The following is a 7,141-nucleotide window of genomic DNA, read 5'->3' on the forward strand; positions in this document are numbered from 1 at the left end:
TAAATTTAATGCACTACGAATTTAATGCTAATCTATTTTAAGACGGTTACAGAATTTTGCAGTTAGTGCCAAGTTACTGAGTTTTAAACATGCTAGGAGAAATTTTTTTGAAAACTTCTGAAAGAAATTGTTGAAGCATTTCCTGAATGTAATTCTTGTCTAATCACTTTTTGAGTATATACTATACGGGTAAAGAACCTGAAAGCCCCTATTAGAGAAATTTCAAAACAAGGAGGATGAAAATTATAATTTCACAATGTCTCTAGCTGTCTCACAGATAACCAAATTTAGCAATGATAATCTGAAGAACATCACCCAATTCACTCTTCTCAGAGCCGATTAGTATGTTTAAATTTATTTTTACAATGCAGTGACTTTAAAAAAACATGATTTCTTTTTGTCTCATGCTAACCGCAAAACAACCTGGTATTAGAATACAGTACTTTTCTACTTCCTGTTCCTCATTCGTATGCAGAACAAAAGTCTTTGCTGAAAACCCAAAAATACCTATTCTGTGCAAAAAGGAACTCAGGTTGAGTTGGTTGTTTTTCCACGAGATGTATCTTCTGAGTGATCTTTTAAAAAAACAATTCCATTGTGTTGTGAGAAATGTTCAGCATACTTTATGAACTCTGTAATAAAGTATACAAAACCTGCAACCACTGGTTGCCTGATAGGACTAGATGAGAACACTCTTATTGAATACGAATGTTGGCTTTGCATTCAATTCAATAGTAATTATATATGTGAAACAGGGGTTGGTCATTTATCTCCTTAAGCATGTTTACCATTCAGCAAGGCTGAAGATGAATTGTGACCCACATCCATTTACCTGCCCACGCCTCGAAGCTCTTTATATATTTAGGTGAAAGAAATCGATCATTCATAGATTTAAAGTTAACCAAGGATCAATCACTACTTGAGCAAGTGCATTCCAATTCTTCTGCCCCATTTATGATGTTATTTATCTCAACCTTATGTTGTAAAAGTTGTGGCTTTGATACTTTTAGGTCATTTCTCCTAATCTTATAATTCCCAAATTGCAGAAATCAACTTCTTCTAATGTTCTGAAGTTTTTTTTTATTAATTCACCTCACAACCCTCTAAACCCTGGGAAGTATTCTCAGTTTCTGCAATCTATTCATGTAACCCTTGGAATCCAGACCTCGTGTGAGTTGTGTTGTGAATAAATCTATGTTGTACGTTACCTGAGATCAGAATATCAACCCCTTTCTGCACAATATTAACCAATGGTTTGAAGGAAGTAGAGGATAGGTCATAAAGTGTCCTGGGAAAGAGACAGAGAGGCAAGGGAGAATTTTGATATCAGGGGATAGAGACTAGGGATGGTGGAGTTTGTATGAAGTCAGAGAGAAAGTGGTTAGAGACGTTTGAGCTGGCCAAAAGAGGACTGACTCAGCGAGTCACTTGGCATCTGTAGAGTGTAAAACATAGTTAATATTTCAGGGCAGAGACCGTTAACCAGAACTAAAAAAGAGATTTAAATTTCTCCTGTAAGTTTCTGTTAGTCATCACTATATTACCAAATCTGGTAAAAGGTCATCAACCCAAAATATCAACTCTGTTTCTCTTTCCACAAATGCTGTCTGACCAGTTGAGTAATTCCAGCATTTTCTATCTTAATTTCAATTTTTGGTCCAAAGGCCCATTGTGGTTTCACCGCTCCTTAAAGGCTGCTCTGAGGGCTTCCTTGAGGGGTGAATGTTGGCATGATCGTCTCCCATGGTTCCTGCTAGGGCTCAGAACTGCTCCAAAAGAGGACCTGCAGTCATCCGCGGCTGAGATGCTATATAGGCAGCCATTACGAGTGCCAGGTGATTTCATTCCTGATGCCACACCGCCTGGTCGGCCTCTCAGCAGTGTTTCACCCTCCCCAGTAAACTCAATTCCTTTTCACCTATTCCTACCTCCCATCATGCCGTACAGCACTCCTGGGTTTCTGTTACCTACATTCCGCCTCGTTTGTTTTCATCCACTATGACGCACAGCAACATCCCTTTATGTCCATTTACAATGACCCTTTCCATGTTTTGGATTGTAGAGAAAACACTTTTAATCACAGATAGGAGGGGTAAACCTGAATGTATTTTGGTAGATTGCCTTAAACCGGCCCACCAAGATTGGAGTATTCTGCTGCCGTGCCCCTGGCATCACAACATGACCATGACCATGACCATGACCATGACCATGAGCATGTCAACACACCTCCGGTTGAGCCAGAAGCACCTGCTGTTCCTCCATCCATCGAACACAGGACATGAGCTGGGAGGCTCATCCAAGCTCCAGACAGGCTCACAGTGTGGGTTTTTGTGAATTCTGGGGGGGGGGCCTATGTAGGGTAACGTAATTGGGAGAAATGTACATAATTCACAACCACCTACATTGAGCTGGGGTTTCACTTTAAGAGGCTGCTCTGACTTGATGACATTTTTACGTGAAACATTATAGCACTCTTGTGTGTATAGGTTTTGGAGTTCAATAAAATGCATTATGGATTTCATTAAACATAAAATGCCTCATTTTGTTTTATTTGCAAAAACCTACAATATCACTCAGTGATCACTGTATGCTAGTGCTCACCAGTAAAACTTCTACTACATTAACTTACACTTAAGCCCTCCGAGGCACACTTGATAAACACGATTTAGACTTGGATGTGGAAACAGTAAATCTCACAATCTGCAAATAAGATGGAGGCTCCATTACCGGTTGCAGTAGCATTGATTTGGTAAAGGCTACTGGAGAATGTCTTATCCATCTTTAATAATGTTATTCGATCAATTGCATCTTTCTGAATGGCTGGCAGACTAACAGACCTCTGTTCAAATGACAGCTCCAGATGAAGCCGTATCTCAGGAATACACTGTCCCAGTCTGCCAATCAGGTTGCACGCTTGCTTTCTGGAATCTTCAGCCTCTGACTTGGGGGGAAAGGTGCTTCCATTCAACCTTGTTAATTAATCTTCACTTTGAAAAGTTGTCAGAAACTAAATGACATGAACACCCATTCAGAATCCAATTATTTCTCCTTCTAATTAACCAAAAGGGAATTGAAATTTAGTATCAAATTTTCTTAAATGAATTAAAAATAGTTATTTTAATTCTCAATGTCTATGTGAAGAACATAGACCGACTATGCTTAGTAAATTGACAGGTTGGTTTTTCATTGTTCTATGCACTGAGGTACAGTGAACAACATGTTCTGCATACTGTTCATACAGATTAATTCATCACACTGTGCATTGAGGTCATACAGGGTAAAACAATCGCAATGCTGAAGAAAGTGAAACAACTAACGACAAACTGCAGTGCAGGTGGACAATAAGATGCAAGGTCATAACGAGATAGACTGTGAGGTCAAGCGTCAATCTGGTCGTGCTAGGGAACCATTCAAGAGACTGATGAAAGAGGGAGGGAAGCTGTCCTTGAGTCTGGTGGTACATGCTTTCAAGCTTTTGTATCTCTTGCCTGATGGGAGGGGTGAGAAAGGAGAATATCTAAGGTGGATGGGTTCTTTGATTCTGTTGGTTGCTTCACTGAGGCAGTGAGTAGTCCAAGGAGAGGCTGGTTTCCGGGATGTGCTCGGCTATGTTCGTAACTCTCTGCAGTTTCTTGTGGTCACAGGCAGAGCAGTTGCTATACCAAAGTGCAAAATAAATTTATTATCAAAGTACATATATGTCACTATATACAACCCTGAAAGAAATACAAGAAGCACAATAGATTCAATAAAAAACCACACATAACAGGACAGAAAAATAACCAGTGTGCATAAGAAAACAAACTGTGCAAATACAAAACGAAAAAAAGAATAATAATAAAAATAAATAAAGAGTCAATATCGAGAACATGAGAGGAAAAGTCCTTGAAAGTGAGTCCATAGGTTGTGGGAACATTTCAGTGTTGGGTTGAGTGAAGTTATCCCCTCTGGTTCGAGGGCCTGATGACTGTGGGGTAATACAGTAACTGTTCCTGAACCTGGTGGTGTGAGTCCTCTACCTTCTTCCTGATGGCAGCAGCAAGAAGAGAGCATGGCCTGGGTCATGGGGGTCCCTGAAGATCAATGCTGCTTTCCTGTGACAGCGCTCCTTGTAGATGTACCTACTCAATGGTGAGGATGGCTTCACCCGTGATAAACCGGGCCATAACCACTCCTTTTTGTATGATTTTCCATTCAAGGGCATTGCTGTTTTCAAACAAGGCTGTGATACAACCAATCAATATATTCTTCACTACACATCTATAGAAGTTTGTTAAAGTTTTAGATAACATGCTGAATCTTCACAAACTTTTAAGAAAGTAGAGGTGCTGCTGTGCCTTCTTTGTAATGGCACTTATGTGCTGGACACAGGACAGATCCGCTGAACTGATAACACTGAGGAATTAAAGTTGCTGACCCTCTCCATTCCTGATCCCCTGATGGCAAGTGACCCATGCAAGTCCATTTTCCTTCTCCTGAATCAATAATCAGTTCCTTGGTCTTGTTGATATTGACTAAGAGATTGTTACATAGAAAACCTACAACACAATACAGGCCCTTCAGCCCACAATGCTGTACCGAACATGTAATTACCTAGGATTACCCATAGTCCTCTATTTTTCTAAGCTCCATGTACCTATCCAGGAGTCTCTTAAAAGACCCTATTGTGTCTGCCTCCACCACCATCACCGGCAGCCCATTCTGTTGCTGTGGCACCACTCAGCCAGATTTTCAATCTCCCTCTTATGTGCTGATTCATCACCACCTTTGATCCAGCCTATGACACTATGACATCAGTGTTGTTAGCAAACTTGAATATGGCATTGGAGCTGAGCCAAGCTTCACAGTCATAAATATAAAGCGAGTAGAGCGGGGGGGGGCGGGTGCTAAGCACACAGCCTTCAGGTATGCCTGTGTTGATGGAGATGGTGTTGCCAATCCAAGCCGACTGGCATTTGTAAGTGAGGAAATTGAGGATCCAATTGCACAAGGAGGTACTGAAGCCCAGGTTTCGAAGCTTATTAATTAGTTTTGAGAGGATGATAGAGCTGAATGCTGAGCTGTGGCTAATGAAGAGGATCCTGATATATGCATCTTCACTGTTCTGATGTTCCATGGCTGAGTGAAGAGCCAATGAAATAGGATCTGCTGTTGTGATGCTAGGCAAATTGGAGGAGATCCAAGACACTCCTTAGGCAGAAGTTGTTACGTTTCATCACCAGCTTCTCAAGACTTCATCACTGGGGTGTAAATGCTACTGGACGATAGTCATTGAGGCAGGTCACCATGTTCTTCTTAGGCACCAGAATTACTGAAGCCTGTTTGAAGCAGCTGGGTACCTTAAACTACCGAACCAAGAAATTAAAGATATCTGTGAACACCCCAGCCAGTTGATCAGCACAGGTCTTCAGTACCCCGTCTGGGCCGAATGCTTTCTGTGGGTTCACCCTCCTGAAGGATGCGCTCACGTCAACCTCAGAGACTGAAATCACAGGGTCACTGGGGGCTGTGGGGGTTCTTGATGGTTTGACTGTCAAAACAAACATTAAAAGCCTTGAGCTCATTGGGGAGCGAAGCTTTGTTGTCACTTACTTTCAATTTGTAGGAGGTGATAGCATTCAAGCCCTGCCACAGCTGTCGAGCTTCTTTCAGTGATACAAGTTGGTCCGGAATTGCCACTTTGCATGTGAGATGGCGGTACAGAGATCGTACCCGGACCACGTGTATTATACTTAGTTTCCAGACCCTCAGTGCCACTGATCTGACCCTCAGAAAATTGTGGATCTCATGGTCATCCACGACACACTCATATATGACTGTTTTCATAAAGTCCATGAGAAGCATAATGAATTAATTCAAATCCTCTGATGAGTCCTTGAACACAGCCCACTCCACCAACTCGAAGCTGCTCCTCTACCTCCCACAACCACCTCTTTGTTGTCCTTACCTCTGGAGCCTTGTTCTTCAGCCTCTGCCTGTATGCAGCAAAGAGGACAGCCAAGTGATCAGATTTCCAGAAATGCAGTCTAGACATGGAACGGTAGGCACTCCAAGCTGTTATGTGTCAGGATAGGAGGCATTCCTTAGCGCACTGGTAAAAATTGGTGAGGGGCAAAGGGGACATGCCAAACCTGTGTTGGTTGTTAACACAACTGACGCATTGCATGGTATGTTTCGATGTACATGTGATAAGTAAATTTAATCCGATCTAAAGTAGATGAGGCAGGGAAAGGTATTCTGCTAACACCCCCAGCAGCTGATCTGCACTGAATATACGGGCAAAGCCAGGGACACCATCTGGGTCAGATACTTCCTGTGGGGTTCACTCTCTGTAAAACTGGTCTCACGACTGTAACGATGACTGTGGGTTCAGGTGTTAAGGCAGGTGATGACATTCCAGTCCACTTCAATTCAGGACATGCATAGAATGCACTGAGTTCATCGGGAAGGGATGCGCTGCCTGATTTTGTTTGATAGGTCATTGTGGCATTTAAGCTGACAACTTGCCTAGGATTCTATTTTGGACTGGTACTCTCTTGGCATCACTGATAGCTTTACGGAAGCTGTACCTTCATTTCTTGTGAAGGTCAGCGTCACCTGATTTGAATGCCACAGCCCTAGACTTTAGTAAGGAGTGTTCATCCATAGTTTCCAGTTTGGGAATACTCAAATTGTCCTCCTTGGTACACAGGCAATGGCATACCGATTTTTTGATCATTTATTTATTTATTTTGAGAGTCCGTACAGTAACAGGCCCATCAACCCAATGAACCCATCCTGCCCAATTACACCCATGAGACCAATTAAACTACTAATTCGTAAATCTTTGGAATGTGGGAGGTGTCACGTGATCGGCAACAATGAATATAGAATTGAGTCAGGTTTTATAAACAAATAAACAATCGAACATTTATTAAACTCTGCTCAATATAAAAAAATAAACAAATGAAAATCTTAACCAGGAGTAAACTGCTATGCGGCTATTTAACAAACCGCCACTCAGTACTAGTTCTTAAAGCGATAAATGTGAAAACAGTTCTTAAAGTGGTAAATTCAAAGACAGTTCTTAGGACAGTAAATTTGAAAGTCGAAGAGATTTATACAGTCAATTAGGAGAGACTTTCCTGAAGTAAAGAATTCC

This window comes from Mobula hypostoma, chromosome 2 (genome assembly GCF_963921235.1).
Source record: "Mobula hypostoma chromosome 2, sMobHyp1.1, whole genome shotgun sequence".
Lineage (NCBI taxonomy): Eukaryota > Metazoa > Chordata > Chondrichthyes > Myliobatiformes > Myliobatidae > Mobula > Mobula hypostoma.